The 12,029-nt window shown below is 39.1% G+C and overlaps 1 protein-coding gene across 8 annotated transcripts in view; it reads left to right on the top strand.

Annotated features, from left to right (window-relative positions):
* CERKL (ceramide kinase like) overlaps positions 1-12,029 on the top strand; it is a 245,433-nt gene that overhangs the window by 92,297 nt on the left and 141,107 nt on the right. The gene's annotated exons all lie outside the window — the stretch shown is intronic.

Here is a 12,029-nt window from a genome sequence, read left to right as displayed (position 1 = left end):
TTCCCTCATAGCTGGTGACACTGAACACCTTTTCATGTGCTTTTTAGTCATTTGTGTATCCTCTTCAGAGAAATGTCTATTCAAGTCTTTTGCCCATTTTTATTAGGTTATTTCTCCTTTTATTGTTCAATTGTAGGATTTCTTTATATATTCTGGATATTAAACCCTTATTGGATATGTGGTTTCCAAATTTTTTTTCTCACTGAGTAGGGTTTCTTTTCACTTTTGTGATAAAGTCCTTGGCACAAAAGTTTTTAACTTTGATGAGGTCCCATTTATATATTTGTTTCTTCTGTTTTTTGTGCTTTGAGTGTAAAGTCTAAGAAGCCATTGCCTAACACAAGATCCTAAAGATGTTTCCCTATGTTTTCTTCCAGGAGTTTTATAGTTTTGGTACTTATATGTAGATTTTTGATCTATTTTGAGCTAATTTTTGTATATGGTATGAGATTGGAGTCCTCCTTCATTCTTTTGCATATGGTTATTCATTTCTCCCAGCTCCATTTGTTGAAGAGGTTATTCTTTCCCAATTGAGTGGACTTGGCAGCCTTGTCAAAAATCGGTTGGCCATGGTTGTGAGGGTCTATTTCTGAATTCTCGATTCAATTCCGTTTGTCTGTATATCTAGTCTTGTGCCAGTGCCATGCTATTCTGACCACTGTAGCTTTGTAGTAAGCTGTACAGTGAGGAAGTGTGAGTCTTTGAAATTCATTCATCATTTTTGAGATGGTTTTGGCTTTTTGGGGGCCCCAAGCCCTTCCAAATAAATTTGATAATTGGCCATTCCGTTTCTGCAGAGTAGGCTGTTGGAATTTTGACTGGGATGGCATTGACTCTGTAAATCATTTTGGGTAGAATTGACATCTTAACAATGTTTAGTCTTCTAATCCACGAGCATGGAAGGTCCTTCCATTTGTTTAGAGCCTCTTTGTTTTCTTTCAGTGAGGTTTTGTAGATTTCCATGTATAAGTCTTTTACATCCTTGGATAAATATATTCCTAGATATTTGATTCTTGTAGTTGCTATTGTAAATGGAATTCTTTTCTTATTTTGCTTCTCAGATTGCCCATTACTGGTAGAGAGAAACACTACTGATTTTTGTGTGTTGATCTTGTACTCTGCCACTTTGCTGAATCATTTATTAGCTCTGGTAGCTTTGTTATTGATTTTTCAGGACTTTATATAGGCTCATGTCATCTGCAAATAGGGAATATTTTATTCCTTCCTTTCAATTTGGATGCCTTTTATTTCTTTTTCTTGTCTAACTGCTTTGGCTAGAATGTCCAGTGCAATGTTGAATAACAATGGTGACAGTCAGCATCCTTGTCTTGTTCCAGACTTCAGAGGGAAAACTTTCAGTCTTTCACAATTGAATATGATGTTAGCTGTGGGTTTTTCTTATATGCCCTTTATTATGTTAAGGAGCTTTCCTTCTATTCCTGGTTTATTAAGTGTTTTTGTCAAGAAAGCAGGCTGGATTTTGTCAAATGCCTTTTTTGCTTCAGTGGAGATGATCTTGTGATTTTTTTCCCTTCCTTCCGTTAATGTGGTGTATTACATTAATTGAATTTCACCCTTGCATACCTGGGATAAAACCCATTTGATCATGGTGTGTAATTATTTACTGTGTTGTTTGACTTGAATTGATAGTACATTGTTGGGGGGTTTTGCATCTATATTTATAAGAGAAATTGGGCTGTAGTTTTTTATTCTTGTAGTTCCTTTATCTGGCTTTGATATTAGGGTGATGTTCCTCTCACAGAATGAATGAGTTGCCCTCCTGTTCAGTTTTTTGGAAGAGTTTGAGAAGGACTGGTACTAATTCTTCTTGGAGTAGTTGGTAGAATTCAGCTGTGAAGCCACCTGGTCTTATGCTTTTCTTTGTTGGGAGGTTTTTGATGAGTGATTCAGTATCTTTACTTGTGATTGGTCTCTTGAGACCTTCTGTTTCTTCTAGAGTCATTTTAACTTATTCATGTGTTTCTAGGAATTTGTCCATTTTATCTAGGTTGTCTAATTTGTTGGTGTACAATTGTTTCTAGTGTCCTCATGATGATTATTTCTGTGGGGTGAGTAGTAATGCTTCCCCCCCTCCCCATTTCTGATTTTATTTACTTCCGTCTTCTCTATTTTTTTCTTTGTCGGTCTCACTAAGGGGTTGTCAATTTTACTGATCTTCTCAAAGAACCAACTTTTGGTTTTGTTACTGCTCATTGCTTTTTTTTTTGTTCTCTATTTCATTTATTTCTGCTCTAATATTTATTTCTTTCCTTCTGATTGCTTTGGATTTAGTCTGCTATTCTTGTTCTCATTCCTCCAGGTGTGCAGTTCAGTCTTTAAGTTCTTTCTTATTTTTTAATGTAAGCATTTACAGGTCTAAATTTCCCTCCAAACACTGCCTTCACTGCATCCCATAAGTTTGGATATGGTGTATCTCATTTTCATTTGTTTCGAGATATTTACTGCTTTCCCTTGTGATTTTTTTTTTTGGCCCACTGGTAGTTTGAGTGTGTTATTTAACTTCCATATATTTGTGGATTTTCCAGTTCTTTGCTTGTTATCGATTTCCAGCTTCATTCCATTTTGGTCAGAGAAGATGTTTTGTATAATTTCCATCTTTTCAAATGTATTGAGACTTGTTTTGTGACCCAAGAGGTGGTCTGTCCTGGAGAATGATCCATGTATACTTGAGAAGAGTATATATCCTGCTGTTTTGGGGTACAATGTTCTGTATATGTCTGTTAAGTCTAAGTCATTTATCATGTCTTCAAGTTCTCTGTTTCCTTATTGATCTTCTGTCTAGATGTTCTGTCTTTTAATGACAGTGGTGTATTGAAGCCTCCAAGTAATATTGTAGAGGTGTCTATTTTTCCCTTCAGTTTTGTTCTTGTTAGGCCTATGTATTTTGGGGTGCTGTGGTTAGGTGCATAAATATTTGATTGTTATTTCTTCTTGGTAGAATATCCCTTTTATTAATATGCAGTGTCCTTCTTTGTCTCTTGTAACACTTGTTGACTTAAAGGCTATTTTGTCTGATATTAGTATAGCTATCCTAGCTCTTTTTGATTACTATTTACATGGAATGTCTTTTTCCATCCTTTCACTTTCAACCTATTTGTGTCTTTGGGTCTAAGGTGAGTCTCTTGTAAACAAAATAGAATTGAAATGGAAATGTCCTCATATAGATTGTGGTGGTGAATACCTAACTATGTGATTATACTGAGAACCATTGATTGTTAACTTAGGATGGATTGTATGGTGTGTGAATAAAACTGTTTAAAAAATAAACAAAGGTATACAAGTGTTTGAGGAAATGTGGAGAGAAGGATGTACCTGTTCACTGTTTGTGGGGAAGTAGAATGGTGCAGCCCATCTGGAGGGCAGTGTGGTGGTTCCACAGGAAGCTAAGTATCGGGTTGCCATATGGTTCTGCAACCCTGTTACTTGTTGTATACTTGGAAGAACTGAGAGTGGGGACGTGAGTGGACATTTGCACACTGGTGTTTGTGGTGGCAGTATTCATGATTTGCAATGGATGGAGGCAGCCTAAGAGTACAGTGACTGATAAACCGAATGGTGAACTGTGGTATATACATACAATGGAATATTGAGTAGCAGCAAGAAGAAATGAAGTTGTGAGGTATGCCACTAAGTGAATGGACCTTGAAGACAGTAGGTTGAGTGAGATAAGCCAGAAATGAAAAGATAAACATTGTAACGCCTCACTAATATAGACTAATAATGATGTGCAAACTTTGAGAATTGAATCTGGGAGCATGGGTTATCAGGGGAAGGTTCCTAGATTGTAAGCTCTTAGAGCAGTCACAGCTATTCATGAGTTGAAACAGTTATTTCTAAATTCTGAGATGCTGAGCTATTTGTGTGTGACCTGGTTGGTCCCTGGAGCTTTGAGTGTCTGTGTGGCTCCTGGGACTCAGAGCCAGAGTTTGGCAACTGTGAGTGTTGGCATTGCCCATGAATCAACTGTTGAAGAGGCTGAAAAGGAGGATCAGACTTCAATTGGAGATACAAATGAAATGGACTTGGTTGAGATTGGGATAAATTGGACTAAAGGGTAGAGGATGATATTAACTGTGTTTTAAAACTTTGGCTTCTATGTGGGACCAAAGGAAGAGATGTTTATTTGGTGCAAAAATCTATATTTTCTGTAGCACACTATATAATTTAACATGTATGGTCAGTTTACTTGAATACCATAATTACATGGAACCTTGAATAGGAAGTGAGATCTTGTTGGTTTGTACAGGCTAGTATTAAACCCCAATACATCCCAGAGTAATTTAGGCAGAGAATAAAATGTATTTGCAAAGCCCCCTTGAAGGACTGGGGGAAAATGTGGAAATATTAAACTTCCACAGCTGGGAAATTCCTGATATACATGTAAGCACTGGGGACTACCAGTTTAGGAGGCCGAGTCCTTGGTCTTGGGGCTTACACTTATGAAGCTTGTTACTACAAAGGAGAGGCTAAGCCTACTTATAATTTTGACTGAGAGTCACCTCCAGAGAACCTATTTTGTTACTCAGATGTGGCCTCTCTCTTGAAGCCAATTCTGCAGGTAGACTTCCCCTATGTGGGACATGACTTGCAGGGGTGTTATTCTCCCTGACAATGTGGGACATGACCTGGCATTGTAGGATTAAGAAAACCTTCTGGACCCAAACGGGGAAGAGAAATGAAACACAGTAAAGTTTCAGTGGCTGAGAGATTTCAAATGGAGTAGAGAGGTCATTCTGGAAGTAACTCATGCATTATATAGATATCCCTTTTTAGTTTTTAGTTTTTAGTTTTTTAGAATAGCTAAAAGGAAGTATCTGAAACTGTTGAAGTGCAATCCAATTTCCTTGATTCTTGAAGATGATCATATAACTATATAGCTTATATGGTGTGACCGTGTGATTGTGAAAACCTTATGGCTCATACTCTCCCTTTACCCAGTATATGGACAAATAAGTAGAAAAATGGAGACAAAAAGTAAATAAATAATATTGGGGGAAGAGGGATTTGGGATATTTTGGGTGTTCTTTTTCACTTTTATTTTTATTCTTATTTTTATTTTTTTGGGGTAATGAAAATGTTCAAAAATTGATTGTGGTGATGAATGCACAACTGTATGATACTGTGAGCAGTTGTACACTTTGGATGATTGTATGTTATGTGAATATATTTCAATAAAATTGCATTTAAAGAAAATGCTTAATCTTTCCTAGTCAAGGACAGCAATGGCCTAGTTAAAGGACAGAAATACTGTCCTTTGAAGCAGTTTTTATTTTTTTTTATTTTTTTATTTTTTTAACTTAACCAGGACCATGATTGCCTTTAGTCCTCGTATTGCTTTAGTATTCTCTACTCTGAAACAGCTCATTAGTCTTTTTTTTTCCCTTTTGGTCCTTTATGGCCTTGGCATTTTTGCAGTGTGTAAGGTTGTTATGTATACAGTTTTGTGCAATGTCACTTAACTTGGGTTGTCTGAGCATTTCATCATGGTGGATTCACATTGTGTGCTGACAACAGGAATACCACAGAAATTGTGTGTTCTCAGTGGATCACATCATGAAGCACGTGTATCATTTTGTACCAGAAAGAATGTAACTTTGATCATTTGGTGAAGGTGGTGTCTGCTGGATTTCTCCACTGTAAAGGTGCCTTTTTACCCTTTGTAATTAGAGTACTATATAGGATAGAGTTTAAGAATGTATGTATTTTGTTCCCCAAAATATATATCAGCCTTTGCTGATTCTTGCCTTAATCAATTGTTATTATAGTTTAAAGTCATGATTTTTGAACACTATATAATTTTTTCTATAATGTATACTAGTTATTATTTGACTATAAGAAAGATTTTTCCTTCCTTCCCCTCTGTTTCATTTTAGTATGCCTCATGGAGGGTTTCATATTTTAATTCAATGGAGTATAATACATTATTGTCATTACTCATTTTTTATTGCCCCAGGTTTGGCCAGTGGGAGCCCCAAGGTATTAGGTCTTCAGAGGGCTTTTTTTTTTTAAATTTTATTTTGAAATAAATTCAAAGTTATAGGAACAGTTGCAAAAACAATACAAACCCCATACACTGAACTCCAGCATACCCTGACCCCCCTCCCCCGATACCCCAATCCACCAACTTGAACATGCTGCCACACCTATATTTCTTTCCCTCCCTCCCTCCCTATCTATCATCCATCATCTATTGCTCTGTCTTCTGAACATATGAGAGCTAGCTGCATACCTCCTTGAACAAACACTATAATTCACATATACAATTCCCATGAACAAGAACATTCTTTTATGCCATCCCATTAAGCGCAGCTAAGAAGTACAAGAGATTCAACATTGATACAAAGCTTACATTCTATATTTCCTTTTTTTTTTTTTTTTTTTTTCCTTATGTCTCAACTGTGTCCCATTGAGTCTCCTGTCCTCCATCCTCAGATCCCATCCAGGGTCATCCTTGGCATTCAATTGTCATCTATTTAGACTTTTTTTTTTTTTCCCTCAATTGTGGAAACATATATACAGCCTAAATTTTCCCATTCCACCCCCTCCCTAGCATTCCATTAGTGGGATTAATCACATTTAGAATGTTGTAATGCTATCATCTTCCCACCATCCATTACTAGAAATTTCCCTTCACTTCAAACAGCAACCCTACACTCATTTCTTAACTCCCCATTGCCCCTTCCCCCATTTCTCTTAACCCATACTCTACTTTTCATCTCCATGGTCATATTCTCTGATAATTTCTTTGTGTTTACTGTGGGGCTTAAAATTAACCTCTTAAATCCATAACAATCTTGTTTTTCTTTAATACCAACTTAACTTCAATAGGACACATAAACTATGTTCCTATACTCCTCCATTCCCCCACCTTTATATAGTTCTTGTCAAAAATTCCATGTTTTACATTGAGTTCAAAACCACTGATTTGTCATTAGAGTTTGTGTATTTTATATCATGTAGGAAGTAAATAGTGGAGTTACAATTCAAAAATTATTGACTTCTATTTGTATTCCATTGTGGTCAGAGAATGTGCTTTGAATACATTCATTTTTTTTTTTTTTTAATTTATTGGGGCTTGTTTTATGTCCCAGTGTATGGTCCATTCTGGAGAAAGATCCATGATCACTAGAGAAAAATGAGTGTCCTGGTGATTTGGGATGTAAGGTTCCATATATGTCTGTTAAAATTCTCTATATCTCTTTCTCCTTTCTTTGTTTCTCTGTTGGTAGGGCTCCCTTTAGTATCTGAAGTAGGACAGGTCTTTTATTAGCAAAATCTCTCAGCATTTGTTTGTCTGTGAAACATTTAAGCTCTCCCTCAAATTTGAAGGAGAGTTTTGCTGGATAAAGTATTGTTGGTTGGAAATTTTTCTCTCTCAGAATTTTAAATATGTCATGCCAGTGCCTTCTCGCCTCCATGGTGGCCGCTGACTAGTCACTACTTAGTCTTACATTGTTTCCTTTGTATGTGGTGAATTGCTTTTCTCTTGCTGCTTTCAGAACTTGCTCCTTCTCTTCAGTATTTGAGAGTCTGATCAGAATATGTCTTGGAGTGGGTTTATTTGGATTTATTCTATTTGGAGTTCGCTGGGCATTTATTCTTTGTGTATTTATATTGTGTAGAAGGTTTGGGAAGTTTTCCCCAACAATTTCTTTGAATACTCTTTCTAGACCTTTTCCTTCTCTTCCCCTTCTGGGATACCAATGAGTCTTAATTTTGGACATTTTATTTTCTTTATTGTATCCCTGAGATCCATTTTGATTTTTTCGATTTTTTTCTCCATTCTTTCTTTTGTTCTTTCATTTTCTGTTCTGTGGACTTCTAGGACACTGAGTCGTTATTCACCTTCCTCTAATCTTGTATTATGAGCATCCAGAGTCTTTTTAATTTGGCCAACAGTTTCTTTTATTTCCATAAGATCTTCTATTTTTTTTATTTACTCTTGCAATTTCTTCTTTATGCTCTTCTAGGGTCTTCTTTATGTCGCTTATATCCTGTATCATGGTCTTCTTCATGTCCTTTATATCCTTTGCCATGTTTTCGTTCCTCGATTGTAGTTCTTTGATTAATTGTGCCAAGTACTGTGTCTCTTCTGATATTTTGATTTGGGTGTTTGGGATTGGGTTCTTCATATCGTCTGGTTTTATCATATGCATTAAGATTTTCTATTGTTTTTGGCCTCTTGGCATTTGCTTTGCTTGATAGGGTTCTTTCAAGTTGTAAAAAAATATATACCAATCTAATATTTCAGAAATACAAGTTGGTGGTGTACACTTTAACTAACCAGCAGGTGGCATCTGCGAGTCGCCTATACCCCTCAAGTCAGTTGTCTTCAACTTTGTCTTTGTGGTGTGTGGGGAAATGATTCTTGTGGGGTTCAGTTGGTGAACTCAGTTTGGGTGTGTTGTTGGAGCTGTCCACCCTGAATGTGGGGCGTGTGTCTGGGTGGTTAGGGAGGCAGGGCAGCTTTAATATTCAAACCTCCCAGGTGTTCCTGGGGATTCAAGGCTGTTGCAAGAGTCTAAGCCTTTATTTCAGTTTTGCCCCAGATTTTCTCTGTCGCTGACCCACAAACCACTGGCATTGATGTAGTGTCCCTGGGTTTTCTGAGCGGGCCCCCCTTCTCAGCTATGATCTTCCAGGACCTCTGCTGAGGGAAGGCTGTGCTATGTCACAAGTGCGTGCCATCCCTTAAGGGAAGCCCCGGGCTGCCGGGCTGTGCAGGGGTGCTCTCAGCCTGATGCAAAGATGGCTGAATGGAGCATCTCAATCCCCCCCTTTTCACACAGTTCCTCCTTCCCCGCTCTGGGACAACTGGCGCAGCTCTGGGCTGTGGGCATGGACCTAGGCAGGAGTTTATCCAGCCCACCGGCGAGCCGGCTGCAAGCAGTGGGGTTTCTTTCTCCTTTTGGCTCTCCTCTCCACTCCCCTGGCCTTGAGGGAATCTGCAGTGAGCTATCCTCCACGCCAGGCTCCGAGAGATTGGCTCAGCCTGCTCCTGCCGTGCTTCACTGCGCGGTTCCCACAGTCGCAACTGCAGCGCTCCTGGGTTTTTCCCTTTTTTTTTTTTTTTTAAAGAACCAGTCTGTCTCCAAACGCCAACCCCCAGCTTCCCCACACTGCAGCGCGGCTGCGGGTCTTTCAGCCAGCTTACTCACTTGTTTCAGAATGCAGACTCCAAGTTTTACCAAGTGCACAGTCTCTGTGGTTCTAGCAGACCTTGTCCAGCTGGTGCATTGCTGAAACTGGTATTCTGGGTCACCTTCTGGTTTTTATCTAGTATTTTTCACGGAGGTGTGTTTTTGCCTGTCTCACCTAGCCACCGTCTTAGGTTCTCCAGAGGGTTTTTATTTGTGTGTGTGGGTAGATGGCTTACATTTCATAATAGAAATACAAGGAATAAAATGGGAACAGAGAAGCCAGGGAAGTGAATTCTGATGGTGATTTTTTTTCTGGGCTTCAGTGAGTTAACTTCAAAAAAGTGGTGAAATTTTGGTAGAAATGGGGCTGGGTGGAGTGGGAAGAGCAAACAGCCTCAACAAAGGAAAGCCTGGCCTATCGGTATTTGGCAAATCATATGGTGCCTCTGAAGCATGAAAATGGAGCTAAAATGGAACATAAAAATCCTCTGTGCTTACATAGCTTATACATTTGCTCATGATGGTCTCACTGCTTAGAATTCTCTCCTTTGTCCCACCACTGCTGTTTTGATAAGGGGTAGGATGAGATGAGATGTGGAAAGAATTCCACGTAATGAATACTGCATGAGCCAAAAGACCAACCAAAATACTCCGTTCTCCATGAATCCTTTTCCAACCCCTAATAAGAATTAACCATTCTTCTCTTGTATACTCCATTGCACTTTGTGCCTTTCTATACCAAATCTATACTGTACTGTACTCTTTTGTTCCATGGCTACATCTCCTTTCAAGTATGAGCCATATTTTAATTATTTTGCCTCTCTTCTTAGATTCAACACTGTTGCTCAATAAATGTTCATTGACTATATGCGTGAGAGAGAGAATATAGGTTGGAATTTGGAGAGGAAAGGCTCTGGATATCATTTAAAAGGGGTTGGGCTTGTCCTGGAGGCAGAGATGAGCCCATGGCAGTGTTTGAACAGTGGCAAGTTAATCAGACCTGTGATGCAGGAGGATGAGTTAGAAAAAGGAGAATAGCAAGGGCACAGAGGCCTCAAAAAATACCAAGTCAGAGCATGACACCAAGAAAGGAAAGAAGGCATGGAAGTAAGTAGATATTGTCTCATGCATTTGGGCACTCATTTGAATGAAGGAATTTGGAGAGGGTTGAGGACTGTGCCAGTATGAATTTATTGTGTCCCCCCAAATGCCATTATCTTTGATGTAATCTTGTGTGGGCAGACGTATCACTGTTAACTAGATTATAATTCTTTGAGTGTTTCTGTGGAGATGTGACCCACCCAACTGTGGATGATGACTTTGATTGGATGGTTTCCATGGAGGCATGGCCCCACCCATTCAGCATGGGCCTTGGTTAGTTTACTATAGCACTATATAAGCTCAGACAGAAGGAGTGAGCTTGCTACAGCCAAGAGGGACACTTTGAAGAATGCACAGAAGCTGAGAGAGTAGCTGCAGATGAGAGACAGTTTGAAGATGGCCCGTTGAAAGCAGACTCATGCTCCGGAGATGCTAAGAGAGGACAAACATTCCAAGAGCAACTGAGAGTGATGTTTTTGAGGAACTGCAGCCTAGAGAGGAACATCTTGGGAGAAAGCCATTTTGAAATCAGAACTTTGGAGCAGACACCAGCCACGTGCCTTCCCAGCTAACAGAGGATTCCCGGACACCATTGGCCATCCTCCAGTGAAGGTGCCCAATTGTTGATGACTTACCTTGGACACTTTATGGCCTTAAGACTGTAACTTTGTAACCAAATCAACCCCCTGTATAAAAGCCAATCCATTTCTGGTGTTTTGCATTCCAGCAGCATTAGCAAACTAGAACAGCGGTAGAGAAAGGAAGCAATTGAGCACAGCTTTGAAGTTTCAAGCCTGGGTACCTGGGAGGCAGATGGAGGTCTCTTACCAAGATGGGGACCCTGGAGCAGTTTATGGAGAATACTGAAGGAGTTCAGGGTGGCCCTCTCTCTTCTTCATCTGAAACTCCCTGAATGTAAAGCCATATGTGCTGTTGAAATATTTTATTGTGTCAAATATGATGAGAAATGAAATATTGTCTCTATTTCAGGATGCACAAGAACTGACTTTGGTATAATGGACATTTTTCATTTGTCTTTAGTGATGATTTTACTAGAAAATGGATGTTAGTAACTGCTTTTTGAACCTTGAAATATAGCCCTCTTAGAGCATCTCACCATAAGAGAAACAGTCGTCAGCTTTCTTTTGGCTCCTCATCCTGCCTGCCCTTTCTTAACAACAGAAAATTTGCTTTTCACCTGCTCCAACTGTGTTCTAAGTGATAAGCATCTTGCTATCTCAGAAAATTGTAGTATCAAATCTCAGCCCCAACTGTGAGGCAGCACTATCATCGAATCCCCGCTGAGAGGCGGTCTTTTCCCAATTCGCAGGAGAATAGTTCTTGCTCCCCTGGCCCCTTTTCAGGCTTGATTCCTGACAGAAACCCTCATTTTTGCCACCAGTTTGCACTGCTCCTGGTGCTGGCACTGACTCATCCCTGCTTATTTCCACTCAACCTTGGGCTCATCATACGGTCAGCGTCACAAGCCCTAGGGTTGCCGAGGCGCCTCATTCCAATAATGAGAATGTTTAAGGAGAGTGTATGGACCCTTGCTTTGTTACAGTCCATTGCTTTTTCTCAGGGACAAATGCTACAAGTACATTTGATCTATTAAGTGTGATTTGATAAATAAACATGAATATTGCCTAATATTCACAAAGCTGCTTTCATTCACCTCTTGCTTCATAAATTAAATGCTTCATTATAATTAATGATTTATTTTAAGAGGGACATTCCTATTTCACTGTTTGGGGAAACATAAATGTT

This window comes from Choloepus didactylus, chromosome 9 (genome assembly GCF_015220235.1).
Source record: "Choloepus didactylus isolate mChoDid1 chromosome 9, mChoDid1.pri, whole genome shotgun sequence".
NCBI classification, from domain to species: domain Eukaryota; kingdom Metazoa; phylum Chordata; class Mammalia; order Pilosa; family Megalonychidae; genus Choloepus; species Choloepus didactylus.
Note: the sequence above shows the minus strand (reverse complement) of the source record. Positions and strands in the feature narration are given on the sequence as shown.